Source organism: Schistocerca cancellata, chromosome 8 (assembly GCF_023864275.1).
Source record: "Schistocerca cancellata isolate TAMUIC-IGC-003103 chromosome 8, iqSchCanc2.1, whole genome shotgun sequence".
NCBI classification, from domain to species: Eukaryota; Metazoa; Arthropoda; class Insecta; order Orthoptera; family Acrididae; genus Schistocerca; species Schistocerca cancellata.
This window is the reverse complement of record NC_064633.1, coordinates 136,129,927-136,148,749: the sequence shown is the minus strand read 5'-3', so window position 1 is coordinate 136,148,749 and position 18,823 is coordinate 136,129,927.

The window sequence follows — 18,823 nt, the reverse complement described above, 5'->3', positions numbered from 1 at the left end:
GGTTTTCGTCATATTTCGATAGATTAAGGTTTTGTTTAAGTACTCTGAGAAGGATTTTGCTGAAAAATTTTTTTTCGAGCATTTAAGGAGCATTTTCCTACCACGTGTGTTTATGTGTGTTTATGTGCCACGCCCACTTTTCTGTTACCCACTTTTCTCCACGTTAGGGATTATTTTTTCTCCCGGGTGTGTTAGCTATCCTTGGAATGCAACGGTCGGTATTCTTTTGTTTCTGCTGTTTGTAAACAACAGTCTTTCAAACACGTGATTAGTTTTGTTCAAGTGTGATTGCGAGTAGTTGTTATAGAAAACTTGCATGTATACTATGGGCAGGCAATTAGGAGAAATAAAGAAAATCTGGTGGCAGTGAAGAGAGATGTTTGGCCCATTTTCTTCCACAAGTCCTCTACTGATAAGCCATGTCATGGATTGTGTCCACCAGGAGAAAATTCGTGGTGCAAATACAATAGGGCTCAGGCAACTAGAGAATCTTATTCTCACCAGCATTCTCTTCCTGCTACTGTTATTACATCAATTAAACCTATTTTCAGAGACTTGGCTCATCCTGACCTTCTAAGGAAATATCTGCTTGGGCAGACACAGAACCCAAATGAATGTTTCAACAGCATAATTTGAAACCGCCTTACTAAAACTGTATTTGTAGGCATGCGTACAGTGAAACTAGGAGTTCATGATGCTGTTATTACATTCAACTTTGGTAATATTGGAAAGTGTTGGGTACTGAAACAGCTGGGAATTAATCCTGGTGAAAATTTGATCACTAGTCTGCAACACTGCGATAAAATGATGATAGCCGATGCGGACAGGTCTGAATCTAATATGGCCAAGAAAGCAAGACAAACATCCAGGTAAGTTAAAAAGAAGCTGGAAGACCTGCTAGAGGCCAAAGAAGGGCCATCATATGCAGCAGGACAGTTTTAATTTACTGTCAGTAACAAATTTCTAAAGTTTTTTCTTTAAAGTCGATTTTCCGCAAACTAAAATTTTCAATACATATGCCCCATTATATCAGAAACAATCATAGATAGACGAATGAAATTTTCAAAGATTCTGCATAACATAAAATGTCAGCTCTGGTACTACATTTATTAGTATTACCCCGTTAGGAAGTTCACAAAAAATATTTTCTGCAGAAAAAAAAGTTAATACTGTTTGTTAATAAGTTTAAAAAGTATTTCTTAAAAACTATAAAATGGATAAAGTAGATTTTAGTACAGTTGACTCTATTAGCATCATGTAACATACAGTGAAAATATTAAGGTCCTGTATCAAATTGTTTTTTCAGAAATGGGTCAAATACTTGACTAAATTAACATGGGTTAGATAGGCAGGGTGTGGTCCCCTTAATAATATGTATGAAAGGTGGTAGTTGTTTCCATGCACAGTGAAGTTCCTGACTGGACTTAACTAAGCAAACTGACCCTTCGTAATTGATGACGAGGCAGACACCTGTCCCGGCGGCAGGCGACGAGATTTGCAGTGTGGGAGAGGCGCCGAACAGAGAGCTTCCCTTCAGCCCGGTTGAGGTTACGCGCCTGAATGGCAGAGGTGGTGCGAGCTCGCCCCCGGGGGGCAGTGAATAGCGCCGGCAATTAGTGGACACTGGCCGACGGGCGTTGACTGTCGGCGACCGCCCTACTGCGACCGAGTCACACAAGCTGTGGCCGCGAAGGGGAGGGGAGGGGTGGGGAACGCTGGGATCTGACGCCGAGGGGCGGCGTAGGCGCGGGGGCGAAAGGGGCGCCTGCGGAACACCCGCTCACCAGCGCTGCCATTAAATGCCAACTCACGGCCGGCCAATGTGCGAAGCCACAACCTGTTCAAACGCACATCCAGTCGATCCAGGTCATGAAGGTAGCTACGGCTGCCATCGAAAATACGTCTGCATATACAGGGTTCTCCGTAAGTACCTCTTGTAGAGTTTCATCCCAAATAAGCAATACTTTTGAAATACAGGGTGTTTCAAAAAGAATATACATATTTTTAACACTTATGTTTACTAAACTGTGAGACATAGGAACACGGAAGGCAACAGCTACCCTACAACTGCTCTTAGAAGCTAGGTTATGGAGAGGTAAACTTATATTTATAGCATTTGTAGACTTAGAGAAAGCTTTTTACAACGTTGATCGGGGTAATCTCTTTGAAATTCTAAAGGTACCAGGAGTTAAATACATCGAGCGTAAGGGTATTTACAATTTGTACAGAAAGCAGACGGCAGTTGTAAGAGTTGAGGGATATGAAAGGGAAGCAGTGGTTGAGAAGGAAGGGAGACAGGATCATAGCTGATCCCTAATGTTGGTCAATATGCACAGAGAGGAAACAGTAAAGGGAACCAAAGAAAAGTTTGGAGTGGGAATTAAAACTCTTCTGATGACATTGTAAGTCGGTCAGAGACACCGAAGGGCTTGGAAGAGCGGTTGAACGGTACGAACAGTGTCTTGAAAGAAGGATATAACGCCGGCCGCAGTGACTGAGAGGTTCTAGGCGCTTCAGTCCGGAACCGCGCTGCTGCTACGGTCGCAGGTTCGAATCCTGCCTCGGTCATGGATGTGTGTGATGTCCTTAGGTTAGTTAGTTTTAAGTAGTTCTAAGTCCAGGGGACTGATGACCTCAGATGTTAAGTCCCATAGTGCTTGGAGTTATTTTTTGAAGGATATAACATGATCATCAATTAACGCAAAACGAATTAAATCATGTGACGCTGAGTGAATTTGGTTAGGAAACGACATACATGAAGTAGTAGATGTTCTTATTTGGGCAACAAAGTAACTGATGACGGCCGCAACAGAGAGGGTACAAAATGTAAACTGACGATGGCAAGAAAAGCGTTTATGAAGAGTAAATATAGATTTAACTGTAAAGAAGTCTTTTCTGAAACTATTTGTGTGGAATGTACCTATGTATGGAAGTGAAACATGGACGATGAACAGTGTAGACGAGAAGAGAGTAGAAGCTTTTGAAATATGTGCTATAGAAGAATGCTAAAGATTGATAGATCACGTAACTAATGAGTAGATACTTCATAGAAATTTGCGGCATAACCTGACCAGTAGAGTGGATCGGTTGATGGGGCACATTCTAAGACATCGAGGGATCACAAATTTTGTACTATAGGAGTGTGGGGGGTAAAAAGCTGAATGCAAAAATCAGATTCAGAAGGATGTAGGTTACAGTAGTTGTTCGGGGATGAAGAGTCTTGCATAGGATGGAGTAGCATGCAGAGCTGCAACAAAACCACACTTCGTACTGGAGACCACAATAACAAGACAGACAACTATGAAGTCTGGGTCACACATTTACGAATCTCTCAAGTTTAGATTTCGGATGTTCCATTCGTCCACCACCAGCCACACGAACAACATCAATCAGTACTCCAGTTCCTTCCATATTCGGATAAGCATGTTCAACGTCACTGATGTTATGCCAGAACGGATCCGCTTCTTCAGTTCTTCTAGGTTCTGTGGTAGTGTTGGTGCATAAACATTGTTCTTAATGAATCAACACAGGAAGAAGACACAGGGCGTCAAATCCGGTGATCTTCAAGGCCAGCTGAGAAGTGTTAAGTCGTCGGCTATTTGACGACCAATCCAACGACTCGGCAGAGTTTCATCCAGATATTCACACCCATGGTGTCTCCAGCGAGGGGGTGCCCCTTATTCTTGAAATATGAAGTTGTCCTCGTTCAGGTTCGGAAATAACCAGTTTTGTAACTTAGCAAGATACTGCTGAACATTAACCATGGGCCGTAAACAAACGAGTGGTGTATCGCATGAACCGCATTGACTTTGGGTGAATGTCGTACATGTTCAACTTGTGCTTGTTGGTTCTGTAAGCCCCAAATTCGAAAACGGCGTTTTTTTTTTACTTTCCCAATAAACTGGAAAGCCCTTTCATCACTGAACACAATGCGTTTTGTGAAAGTGTTTTTGTCAATCGCATTTGGTTGCTCGACAGAAAATGCCCCAAATTCGAAAACTGCGTTTTTTACTTTCCCACTAAACTGGAAAGTTCTTTCTTCGATGAACACAATGCTTTGTGCGAAAATGTTATTGTCAATAGCATTTCGAAGCTCGACAGAAAATGCCTGTAAAAACTGTCTTACACGGCTTCATAGCCAACAGCCGTCTCAAGACACGCCAAATTGTTGTTGTAGGCAGTTGTAACACCCAGTGATTTTGTAGGACTACTTTGGAATGCAATTTGAATTCGTCTGACATTTTCGTCGGAAACACGAGGGCGGTCAGGACTCTTTCCTCTGCTTTCTGTCTACGAACTGTCGATACCGTTTGTGAATGTCCCACCAATTCGGATGATCAGCTTGGTAACTCATCATGAAACCATTTTGCAACATGTGACGGAAATGAACCAAAGAAATGTCAAGTGATATCCAGCGGCAATGAATATAAGGAAGACAATGTATTACTTCTTCCAATAACTGAGCTGGGGTGCAACGATCGATAGTTTTGACAACATAATACATTTTAACTCGTATATTCTTTCTGTGTATTTCTTCTCAAACATGCAACACTCTTGTAATGAACTCTGACGGCAGTAGCAAATTGCAATGTTCGTTTGATAAGTTGCATTAACATCAGTCACCGTAAGTGCACGTCTAGTAATCAAAATAATGATGCGGTACTCAGTTGGTAAGCAAGATTTACATATATTAAATGTATTTACTTAGCTTTTCATGAAGTTTACAATTAATCACTGGCGTTATCATCCAGTAGGGTGGTTCTGCTATTCTTCAGCTATTCTTTAGAATGAACCACGATTCCTTCGTTTCCTATTTATTTTCTTGAAAAAAAGAAGTTTAATCTGAAATAACTGCAGTTCTGAGAACATAGTATAACCTAACCCCTGAAATCCGGTTGGCATGTTTATCTTGTATACATAGCCTCCTTATACGCTCCACAACATTTAGAATATTATGATTTCCTAATGACAATAAACTTTTAATTTGTAAATTTTCCTGTAATAGTATGTTTTTCGCAGACTCAATTATGCTATTTCAATCAGACAATAAGTATTTAGTTTTTAATGATAATTTTCCTACCAAACTCTTCTTAATAAATGTTTAAAACTGTAAAATTTGCACGTTGTACATTCAACAAGTTGTATAATTCAATACCATAGTGAGAAACAGTTACATAATGCGTTCTCTTTGGTTTTATGAAGCACTTCTGGGTTAAACACGCGATGAGGTAACGAGCCTTTTGTGGATTATGATGTACTTACGTATTACACTTTACATTAAAAAATGGTTCAAATAGCTCGAAGAACTATGGGACTTAGTATCTGAGGTCGTCAGTCCCCTAGACTTAGAACTGCCTAAACCTAACTAATCTAAGGACATCACACACATCCATGCCCGAGGCAGGATTCGAACCTGCGACCGTAGCAACAACGCGGTTCCGGAGTGAAGCGCCTATAACCGCTCGGCCACAATGGTCAGCTTTACAAAATACCTAAATAAATCTTCCCATTAATTGTAACCTATAACGATATCAAATATTACGTTTATGTGATCAATAGCATCACGTAATACGAGAACATACATATATCAGGAAGTGAACGTAACATCTGGCAATGAATGCTCTATTAAAAAAATATTCGCTACCCCCTGGTAATTGCATTTTGGGATTTTCAGAAGATGATTGCATGAAAACTACAAGGCGTATAGAAAATAGTCAAACATCAGTGGACAGAGCACCTCTACAAGTTTTTAACTCAGGTTTGTATAGTTGTAAAACTACTGTAGGCTACCGTAGACCACCACAGTAAGCGTAGACTACGACAGTCTTTCAAGTAGACTTTGTCAGTCCTTACCCACATTACCTGTACGTTTGGAGTGCTGCATACTTTTCGGGAGTTACCTCATTTCAATAGCTTTGCTTACGTGTGAGATCAGTGTCTTACTACAATCCTTTCGAAATCGGAAGTGTTGAACCACTGAGTGAGGATATACACTCCTGGAAATTGAAATAAGAACACCGTGAATTCATTGTCCCAGGAAGGGGAAACTTTATTGACACATTCCTGGGGTCAGATACATCACATGATCACACTGACAACACCACAGGCACATAGACACAGGTAACAGAGCATGCACAATGTCGGCACTAGTACAGTGTATATCCACCTTTCGCAGCAATGCAGGCTCCTATTCTCCCATGGAGACGATCGTAGAGATGCTGGATGTAGTCCTGTGGAACGGCTTGCCATGCCATTTCCACCTGGCGCCTCAGTTGTACCAGCGTTCGTGCTGGACGTGCAGACCACGTGAGACGACGCTTCATCCAGTCCCAAACATGCTCAATGGGGGACAGATCCGGAGATCTTGCTGGCCAGGGTAGTTGACTTACACCTTCTAGAGCACTTTGGGTGGCACGGGATACATGCGGACGTGCATTGTCCTGTTGGAACAGCAAGTTCCCTTGCCGGTCTAGGAATGGTAGAACGATGGGTTCGATGACGGTTTGGATGTACCGTGCACTATTCAGTGTCCCCTCGACGATCACCAGTGGTGTACGGCCAGTGTAGGAGATCGCTCCCCACACCATGATGCCGGGTGTTGGCCCTGTGTGCCTCGGTCGTATGCAGTCCTGATTGTGGCGCTCACCTGCACGGCGCCAAACACGCATACGACCATCATTGGCACCAAGGCAGAAGCGACTCTCATCGCTGAAGACGACACGTCTCCATTCGTCCCTCCATCCACGCCTGTCGCGACACCACTGGAGGCGGGCTGCACGATGTTGGGGCGTGAGCGGAAGACGGCCTAACGGTGTGCGGGACCGTAGCCCAGCTTCATGGAGACGGTTGCGAATGGTCCTCGCCGATACCCCAGGAGCAACAGTGTCCCTAATTTGCTGGGAAGTGGCGGTGCGGTCCCCTACGGCACTGCGTAGGATCCTACGGTCTTGGCGTGCATCCGTGCGTCGCTGCGGTACGGTCCCAGGTCGATGGGCACGTGCACCTTCCGCCGACCACTGGCGACAACATCGATGTACTGTGGAGACCTCACGCCCCACGTGTTGAGCAATTCGGTGGTACGTCCACCCGGCCTCCCGCATGCCCACTATACGCCCTCGCTCAAAGTCCGTCAACTGCACATACGGTTCACGTCCACGCTGTCGCGGGATGCTACTAGCGTTAAAGACTGCGATGGAGCTCCGTATGCCACGGCAAACTGGCTGACACTGACGGCGGCGGTGCACAAATGCTGCGCAGCTAGCGCCATTCGACGGCCAACACCGCGGTTCCTGATATGTCCGCTGTGCCGTGCGTGTGATCATTGCTTGTACAGCCCTTTCGCAGTGTCCGGAGCAAGTATGGTGGGTCTGACACACCGGTGTCAATGTGTTCTTTTTTCCATTTCCAAGAGTGTATTAAGGGCCGCGTAATTTGTGGAACATTAGTAAGCTACCAACGTTCTTCAGTATGAGTCGTCGGTTGGAAGAGTAGGGATTGTACAATACAAGGACCATCAAAAACGCCGGCCACTGTAGCCGAGCGGTTCTAGGCGCTTCAGTCGGGAACCGCGCTGCTGCTACGGTTGCCTCTGGCATGGATGTGTGTGATGTCCTTAGGTTAGTTAGGTTTAAGTAGTTCTAAGTTCTAGGGGACTAATGACCTCAGATGTTAAGTCCCATAGTGCTCAGAGCCATTTGAACCATGTGAACTATCGAAAACAAAACAGGAGCTACGTGTGGGTACTGTGGAACCACATGTATACCATAATGTAGTAGTTACTCGTCTACAACATAATCTCCAGAAGTGTAGACTCTGTCCGCAATCTATCAGACGTGTACCTCAGGAACCTTTACCTAGATCAGGAATAATTACGAGGACCAGTTTTGAAACAACTTGATGTCTACTATGTCTGCGACCTCACCTGATGAGTAATATACGAGGACTATTGCAAAGTAAGCAATGATCAGTCACGAAAGCGAAAACGCAGTAAAATTTTACAACATCTTCCAGCTATTCATCTATATAGTCACCCCTGCGACGTAGACATTTACCAACTACCCAATATCGTCGTCATTGAAAGCAGCGCCCTGTGCTTTCCGACCATTTTCCACCCTCAACTGCCGCTCATCGTCTGTGCTAAAATGTTATCCTCATAGCCAGCGGTTCACCTGAGCAGAGATGAAAATCAGAGGGAGCCAAGTCCGGGCTGTATGGTGGGTGATCAAACACTTCCCATCGAAAACGCTGGAGGAGCATCTTCATTGCCTCTGCAGTGCGCGACCGAGAATTGTCATGACGAAGGAACTGCGTGAAAGTTATGTTACGTGAGATTGCATGAAATCAGAAGAAATCTCTCGACATGTTACCGTACATGGCTGGCGATGCTATTTTATGGGCGTATTTTTATGCGCTCGCTATGTGCTCAGACCTGAGACGAGCGATGTGACGCTGTCTACGGGCATACTAGAGACACTGACCAACGCATGAGTACCAAGTTTCATCGGATTTTCGCTGTGGTTTCCATTTCGCCACGGATCGTTCCGTACTTTGCGAATAGTCCTCGTAGTCTCTCAAAAGCCTCATTACCAGTTTCATCGGGTTGTCAAACAACAAAATCGGATAGACGTAGACTAGAGCTAGTTATGCTTCAGGAGACTCGCTACCGATGTTATTTAGACCCAATACAGGAGGAAAGCCTTTCATTTAATTCGTCCTGTCTAGGAGCCACCCCACCACCGTGCAATTGGCACCACCTTGTTCAACGTTGAATATCAACCTGTTCACGATGTTGTCAAAGGTAAGATTAAAGCTTCAAATGCTTTTGCTGATGGATGCACTGATGTTTCCATACACAAACTGGTTAATTTCATTGTCATGATATCAGAACCAATTTCCTTCAAGAGGAATCGTCCTAGTGAGTGTAGAGAAACAGGACAAGTAAGGATGTAAAATAGACAATGGACTAACGCTAAACGATATGCGGTTCTAATTGTGTGCAAAACAAGCAATTAAACAAAGAAAAGTTGTAGTTACCCAGTTTCTCTCTTACAGATTCAGTTATATTTCTTTCCCTTCCAACGCTGCCAGTACTACCGATAATTCTGTCAGTTACTAAGTCTTGCACTATACTAAAACTACCAAACAGTAATTTCTATACGCCGCAACTCTACATATTACATTTTCTGTTAAGTGGCAAACGTTGTTACGTGCGCGCAGCTCATTCAAGTCACTGCTGCTGCTGCGCCTGAGAAGACCTAACGTCAGCAGCCCGCTTTGGAAATCTGTTCGCTGGGTGGCCTAGTCCAAGTTGCGAACTAGTTCGACGAAACTATACGGAGCATATAATTTGTCTATACCAGCGTTCCCCAAACTCGGGGTGATTACCACCTGAAATGAAAAATTAAATTTTCGGAGGGGTAAAAACTAAGTAAATAGGTTATATTTCTGTAAATTATTTTCAAAAGATTTCAGAAGGCTGTAATATTGATTATATAAGTTACCAATAGTCGCGCGGGATTAGCCGAACGTTCTTGGGCGCTACAGTCATGGACTGAGCGACTGGTCCCGGCGGAGGTTAGAGTCCTCCCTCGGGCATGGGTGTGTGTGTTTGTCCTTAGGATAATTTACGTTAAGTAGTGTGTAAGCGTAGGGACTGATGACTTTAGCAGTTAAGTCCCATAAGATTTCACACACACATTATCTTACCAATAATTACTTGTTCTCATTTACTAGCATTTATACAGTTTAGGTCACATGGTCCACCCACTTCATACATATCTTGTGCTTTGTTCCGTGAATCGCTGATGATAACAGCGAGACATATACATATCAAATGCTAAATAATATCTCAAGAAAACGTGTTCTCCAAGTTGCAGTACCTGCAGTAGTCCAGAAATTGCTTCATTACTCGCTTCGAAACAGATAAATCAGTTAATTGACAGCACAACACAGCATTAACTACACAAAGGTTACTGTATTACTGAAGACAATATTATTATTATTATTACTATTAGAGTGCTTACACACAAAGAATTAACAGCCTGAAATCGTCCAATTTCTGCCAGTTCGGAAGTAGGGACTGCAGTAATCAAGTGACTTACAAATAGTCAATATAGGACACGGATCTGAGCTTGTTCGATTTTAAATGGGCTTGCAGTGTTCACGTCAAGCAACTAACTCAATAGAGAGAAGTAATAAAAGATAAGTACGTTTATTAGTGTCTACCCTCACTGTGGATAGTTAGCTTTCTTCTTTGAGAAGGAATTGTGGGTAGCACTTGCGATGCACGACGAATTCCTTCATCATTCATTCTAACACACACACACACACACACACACACACACACACACACACACACACACACATACACACAAGGTCCTGCCCAGCAGGTTTTGCGGGCCTGCGTCCACACTGCACGATTTTGAATTGATTCAATAGGCGTTCACCAGGTTTATCACCTCAAGTCAGGGGACCTCCCACTGTTACAAAATACCGATTTATCATCTAATACTGTTACAATATGCATCTCCCTTTAATAGGAGACATTATTTTAAAACTTGTTAGTAGTTTAGATTTTTATTCCTGTATTGAGTTTCGATTCCCCCTACAGGGGACGGGCTGGCAGCAGCTTATTACGCCGCTCTTCAGCCTACAGAATTTGTTTTAAAAAGATGACGATAGTAAAAAAATAACAGTTTGAGAGAAAATTGGTGACTTAAAGGTAAAATGGCAGAAAATTTTGGAGCCTAAAATATAAAACACAGGGTTTATGATGCTAATAAAATACACAGGAAGCAGAAAAATAATAGACAGACAATTAAAAAACACGGCGACAGTCTGGGTTCTGTTCGCAAGAGATATAAAATGCACACTCAGCGACAGCATGATTTCTGTTCGCAACACTGTGGAAAGACGCACAACACTGAACACTCACTTAAACACTGCACTAAAAAGTTGGCACAAATATGACATACCACACCCGAGAGCAGGTGAGGGGAAACTGGTCAGATGATGGGAAAAAAAGGGGGCAAGGAGAGGAAAAGTGAAGGGAGAGAGGGGAAAGGAGCCAATGGAAGATGAGGATCCATAAGAGGGGTGAGGGGTGCTGAGCAGACGTGCCAGGGAGTGGGGAAGGCAGAGGAGGGGAGTACAAAAGGACTCGGGGGGGGGGGAGAAAGGAGATAGGGGGAGAGTAAGCGGGGAGAAAACACAGGATGGAAGGGGGGAGGAAGAGGGAGCCCAGGGAAAGGACGGAGGAAAGGAGGGGAGTGAGGATGAGAGTTGATAGGAGGGGTAAATGGAGAGAGGGCACCATCCGGGAGGGGGAGTTGATGGAAGCCACCTTGGGAAAGGAGATGTAGGGCGTAGAGATGGAGGGCAGGGGGGATACAACAGTGAAGACGTGGCAGGGGGCGGGGATGGGAGAGGAGCAACCAGGGGGTGAGGGGGTTCAAGGCGGCGGGAGGTGTAGAGGATGCGGATATGTTTGAGGAAGAGGAGCAGATGGGGAAAGGAATGAGATCATAGAGGATCCACGTGGGGGACGGGAGGCGTATACGGAAGGCGAGGCGGAGTGCATGTCGCTCAAGGATCTGGAGGGACTTATAGAATTTGGGGGGGGGGGCAGATATCCAGGCAGGACTGGCATAACAGAGGATGGGACGGATTAAGGATTTGTAGGTGTGGAGGATGGTAGAGGGGTGCAACCCCCATGTCCGGCCAGAGAGGAGTTTGTGGAGTCGGAGGCAGTTGTGGGCTTTGGATTGGATGGAGCGGAGATGAGGGATCCAGGTGAGGTGACGGTCAATGGTGAGGCTAAGGTAGGTGAGGGTGGGGGTGAGGCGGACAGGATGGGCGCAGACAGTACTAGTTTAGATCGCACACTACGGTAATAAACAATTCGCAGCAAATACACTCCTCGGGTTTGCCACTGGGTCATACTGTGGGACTCCCACAGTATTTCGTCGATGCAACTGTTCAACATATTCAGCTGATGGTAGTTGCTGTTGTCACTGTTGCAAAATGTGATTGATGATGATAGCGAGGGGGCGTCGAAATTTGTCAGGTCAGGAGCAGGCAATACGCGTGCGAGGGGAGAAAAGCGGTGCTCTTAGCGCCCCTGATGGGAACTGCAGAAAGGCCTTCCGCGCGTGCACTGAGGGCAGTGACTGTGTTGCCGGACGCTCCTGTGCTTAAAAGCTGAATCATATCTCAGAAATGCGCCGCTTCGACTCATGAATCGGAAGTTCATGTTTCTTCTATTTTAATTTAATGGCAGCCAGTGCTCGATTCCAGGCGGCACGTAGTTGAAAACCTGAATCCCTGCTGATAACATTGTCCGCCGTACGGGTATGTATTGCCTCCTTAAGAACACAGTCCCATAAAGATGATGCTGAGGTTAAAACTTCAGTCTTCTCCGGAAACAGGCGATGCCCTGTGTCCAGGCAATGCCCCTGGCGTTCCTGACGATGGTGTTAACACAACGCGCCTGCACGGTTCGGCACATCTGCTAAATAGAAGATTTCCTACATTGGCGTGGGATCTTATATACGCCTTTCCTAAGGTCAAGGTCGTGTTTAACCAAACACAACAAATTTCTCAATTTAGTTCGTCGTCAAGAAACATACTTGATATCATGTGTGTTGAGGAGTCTTTCTATTTTTGATCATATGCCGGAAAGCCGTTGAACTGTTTGCCTCCGTATCTTCATTAACATGCCTGCTCTGAAGTTGCTTAGAACGGAATGCATGGCGTACCTGTTTGTCATAACAGCCGTTCTGTTGAACCGCCATTCTTAGGTGTTGTATCTCACAAGGCAGACTGTCGGTATCAGAGACTACACGTGCTCTGATACTGTACCAAAGAGCGTAAGATACTGCCGCATTGTATAAAATGATGACAGCTTAAAGACTGCAAATATAACTCTGTGTGAGTTGATCTGTGGTGGACACTATGTCTCACGGTACCGTCGGCTCTTTTTGTAACAGTGACATCCAGGAATGGTAGCCGGCCGAAGTGGCCGTGCGGTTCTAGGCGCTACAGTCTGGAACCTGGGTAATACCTCTATTCCGTGGGGCCACACCACAAATGTATCGTCTACATACCGTCAAAAGCAGGAGAGTTGGAAACTTTCCGGCTGCGGAGCTTTTTCCTCAAAGCCTTCCAGGGGAGACACAGTATGTCCTATGGCGACACCATCAAGTTGCTCAAAATACAGATTATTTAATAAGAAACAAGTTGAGATGCGCACATGTTTAAGCAAAGCCACAATGTCTTTCTCAAACTTGGTGCTGATAAGCTTTAACGATTCCGGCAGAGGTACGTTCTTAGATAAAGACGCAACATCAAAACTAAACAAAAGATCTGACGGTTGTAGCTTGTGTGTCTTCAGGCGTCCTATGAAGTCTGAATTCCAGATATGGTGGTCCCAATTGCCCACAGGAGGTCCTAAAAGTTAAGTAAGATGTTTAGTCAGGAAACAGGCGGCAGTTGCAATGTTGCTCACTTTAGGCGGAGAAGTGACTCACTCTTATCTATCTTCGGTAGGCCGCACAGTCTTGGAGGAACTGCAGCCTCCTGGCGCGGATCCCTTAATGACTTTGGTCTGAATATAACTCTTCTTGAGAAAATCTACCGTTTTGTTTCTGAATTTTGCCAGTAGTATCCTTTCTTACCTTGTGATAAGCAGAATCTTCAAGCAACGCCTCCATCTTACTGTTGTATTCAGCTCATGAGACAGTGGCGGTGCGGGGTTGCCACGTGGTCTCAACAGCCTTGCACGGTTCGCACGGCTCATCCCGTCGGAGGTTCGAGTCCTCCCTCGGGCATGGGTTTGTGTATTGTCCTTGGCGTAAGTTCACTGAGTTAGTGTAATTAGTGTGTAAGCCTAGGGACCTATGACATCAACAGTTTGGTCCCATAGAACCTTACCACAAATTTACAAAAATAGTTCCAAGAAGGACCGTGGCGTTCTCTTTGACAGTAGATAAAATGACGAGGCCTTTGTCCGCTGTCAAATCTGGCACAGCCTTCCTTTCTTCTGGAATGATATTAAACTTTGTTGGTAAGGAACGGTGAAACTGACAGGTGTCTCTCCTAATTTCTTCTGCAACGTCACTGGGAAGTTTCAAAATTGCCTGCTCAGTCCCAGCTATCGTACCTCGGACTGGAGCTGGCACAAGTGTTGGTGCATAGTTCAAACCTTTCTCGATCATCGAAACCGCTGCCTCGCCCGATATTCTGTCCGTGAGATAAAACATAGTGCGTCGACGTGGTGCATTCCCTTCTTATAGCTGGGCCTCGAGACGAGTATATTTTTTTGGGTTTGAGTGTATTGGTGATTTCGAGTTGCATAACTAAATTTTTGTTTTTATATTAGGCCGTGTTTGGTAAGCGAAACATCCCTATGTTGATCATTTTCAGTAGTGCACTAATTTCGTTTGACGTATTTTCTAGATATGTGGTACATATATATGTAATTTTCTGCTTCATTGGTTTGTCTGTTATGTTATTCCTTCACGTACAGTAGGTTCTGACTGCAGGGTTTTAATTTCTTAATGTATGAGGTCCTGTTCTAGAGACAGGTAAATTATTCTATTGATTGTAGTGTGAAAGTACGTGTATTTGTTTGATTTGGGATGGCAGTAATTTTCACTGATAATTTTATCAGTTGTTGTTCGCTTTCGGTATACTTCGATTTTTTTAGTGCTGTTATTATTAATAATGCTCAAGACGAGGACGTTTATTGATTAGTTTTGCTTCTCGTTAAATCACAAATTTCATTTTGGAATGAAGAATGTTGAGTGTTTCATGTATGTATTCTGTGTCCTCTTTGTTTCCATCTATAAACATAATTGTGTCGTAAACATATTTGAGTACTACACTATTTTATTAATGGAAGTCTTTGTGGTCCTCTTTTGCCACCGCAGATATCTATACAAACATCCCAATACAAGAAGTATTATACTCAGACCTAGGTATATGTAAACTTCACTGCAAAGACTGTGAAAAATTCTATATAGAACAGACAGGTAGAAATTTCGCCACCAGGTATCTAGAGCACGCTAGACTAAGTGACTACATCTCATCCACCTTTTCCCACCACATTAAAAATGGACAACACACTACACATCGGCTGGAAAATGCTATCGATATTTTACACAGAACACCAAAAAGACCAATACTGAATGTATTGGGAGAAATCGAGATATATTAACACACAGTAAATTATCTACATTTAATACTCAACGAACAAACTGACCCAAAATATAACCACTTCATCGAAAACTTTATTGACATTATCTACAAAGATAATGGATTAACCATAACACAACCAGAGACAAAATTTAAGTGACACAACACCATAGATATCCATTCAAGAAATCCAATAACATCGCTGACAGAACTGTCAGCAAGCAGATGTAACCATACAATATTGCTCATCATCTGACATAATTGCTTTCACGACATTTCAACTGGAAATTAACTTTATTTCTCATCATTATTAATTAAGTGTCAGAAGATACCGTAACATACAACAGATTATTACTGGAATAACAACGAAAGAAATAATCAGTAAAAAATAGACAACAACAGAAATAACAAAATCGTTGATCATCTGACAAATGCTGTCACAAACTGTCAACTAGAGACTAAAATTTATTTCTGACTATTACTAAAAGAAAAGTCGATACATACTACAGAACTGATTGTAACTGCTAAATTTACATAAAATATAATCAGTAACAAATAGACAGTAACAGGAATAACAATACTGCATGGAAGTCAGGACTTGAAAACGTGTGTAAAATCATATTATTCGTAAGAAACTCACGTCTTGTACAACAAACAGACCAAAATTTATAAGATGGTGTATTACAGACAATCTGAAGATGACTGTGTAGTTGAAATAGACCTGGTCTAAAATTCATAGCAGTGTAACTGGTTATACAATATTTATTATGTACTTGAAAGTCATCCATTATGCAGCAGATCCAGAGGATTATAAATGATGACACATTTGTCATTTGATTTTTGTTCGGCAGTTACATTTCCTCTTTTTACTCTATAACCGTTTATTGGTGAATTACTTCACTATCAATATATAGCAGTTATTCACAGAGGATAACAGTGAATCACTTGAGAATAGCTTGGAAATTGGTTGTCATGTATATCAATTTTCATCTTTCACTATTTTCGGTTCCTTCTAGCTCACTAGCTCTTTTGTTAAGGTATTTTGAGGCCAATAGTGGATACATGAGATACCGGCAACCTTTCTTCAGTCGTACGGGTAATTTCAGCGATGTTCTTTGGCAAGCAGTGTCTCCGCCAATATGAGATCAAGGAGGCCAGCATCGATGCGTGTTCGGCTTTAAAATGGGAACTTGGCATAGAGTGAATATCTCTGGAGTGAGCATTGCGTTCTGCCCATGTTGTCAACATTAAACCAGGATTGTCACGTGTTTTCGGGACTTCGCTGTGCGTGTGTGCTTTCTGCAGCGTTTGAAGTCTATAATATCAAGAGTTTTTGTTGTGTTTCAGCCAGACGGTGTTTAGAAAGGATATATTGCTTGCAACCGCTGGTGGCATGTTTGTCGCTGTTAGTAGTAGTTTATCCTGTAGTGAAGTAGAAGTGGATAGTTCCTGTGAATTATTATGGGTGGAGGTTACACTCAACAACCGAGCTAGGTTAATAGTTGGCTCCTTTTACCGACCTCCCGACTCAGCAGCATTAGTGGCACAACAACTGAGAGAAAATTTGGAACACATTTCACATAAATTTTCTCAGCACGTTATAGTATTAGGTGGAGATTTCAATTTACCAGATGTAGACTGGGACACTCAGATGTTTGGGACGGATGGTAGAGACAGAGCATCGAGTGACATTATACTGAGTGCAGTATCCGAAAATTACCTAGAGCAATTAAACAGAGAACCGACTCGTAGAGATAACATCTTGGACCTAGTGATTTTTTCGACTCTAAGTGCAGAACAGGGAATCAGTGATCATAAGGCCGTTGCAGCATCCCTGGATATGGAAGTTAATAGGAATATAAAAAAAAAGGGAGGAAGGTTTATCTGTTTAGCAAGAGTAATAGAGGGAAGATTTCAGACTACCTAACAGATCAAAACGAAAATTTTTGTTCCGACACTGACAATGTTGAGTGTTTATGGAAAACAAGGCAACCGTAAAATGCGTTTTAGACAGGTACGTGCCGAGTAAAACTGTGAGGTACGGGAAAAAACCACCGTGGTTCAAAAACAAAGTTAGGAAACTACTGAGAAAGCAAAGAGAGCTTCACTCCAAGTGTAAATGCAGCCGAAACCTCTCAGACAAACAGAAGCTAAACGATGCCAAAGTTAGCGTAAGGAGGGCTATGCGTGATGCGTTCAGTGAATTCGAAAGTAAAATTCTATGTACCGACTTGACAGAAAATCATAGGAAGTTCTAGTCTTACGTTAAATCAGTAAGTGGCTCGAAACAGCATATCCAGACACTTCGGGATGATGATGGCATTGAAACAGAGGATGACACGCGTAAAGCTGAAATACTAAACACCTTTTTCCAAAGCTGTTTCACAGAGGAAGACCGCACTGCAGTTCCTTCTCTAAATCCTAGCACAAACGAAAAAATGGCTAACATCGAAATAAGTGTCCAAAGAATAGAAAAGCAACTGGAATCACTCAACAGAGAAAAGTCCTCTGGATCTGAAGGATACCAATTCGATTCTACACAGAGTACGCGAAAGAACTTGCCCCCCTTCTAACAGCCGTGTACCGCAAGTCTCTAGAGGAACGGAAGGTTCCAAATAATTGGAAAAGAGCACAGGTAATCCCAGTCTTCAAGAAGGGTCGTCGAGCAGATGCGCAAAACTATAGACCTATATCTCTGACGTCGATCTGTTGTAGAATTTTAGAACATGCTCGCGTATCATGTCTTTTTGGAAACCCAGAATCTAATCTGTAGGAATCAACATGGTTTCCGGAAACATCGATCGTGTGAGACCCAACTCGCTTTATTTGTTCATGAGACCCAGAAAATATTGGATACAGGCTCCCAGGTGGATGCTATTTTCCTTGACTTCCGGAAGGCGTTCAATACAGTTCCGCACTGTCGCTTGATAAACAAAGTAAGAACCTACGGAATATCAGACCAGCTGTGTGGCTGGATTCAAGAGTTTTTAGCAAACAGAACACAGCATGTTGTTACCAATGGAGAGACGTCTACAGACATTAAAGTAACCTCTGGCGTGCCACAGGGGAGTGTTATGGGACCATTGCTTTTCACAATATATATAAATGACCTAGTAGATAGTGTCGGAAGTTTCATGCGGCTTTTCGCGGATGATGCTGTAGTATACAGAGAAGTTGCAGCATTAGAAAATTGTAGCGAAATGCAGGAAGATCTGCAGCGGATAGGCACTTGGTGCAGGGAGTGGCAACTGACCCTTAACAGAGACAAATGTAATGTATTGCGAATACATAGAAAGAAGGATCCTTCATTGTATGATTATATGATAGCGGAACAAACACTGGTAGCAGTTACTTCTGTAAAATATCTGGGAGTATGCGTGCGGTACGATTTGAAGTGGAATGATCATATAAAATTTATTGTTGGTAAGGCGGGTACCAGGTTGAGATTCATTGGGAGAGTCCTTAGAAAATGTAGTCCATCAACAAAGGAGGTGGCTTACAAAACACTCGTTCGACCTATACTTGAGTATTGCTCATCAGTGTGGGATCCGTACCAGATCGGGTTGACGGAGGAGATAGAGAAGATCCAAAGAAGAGCGGCACGTTTCGTCACAGGGTTGTTTGGTAACCG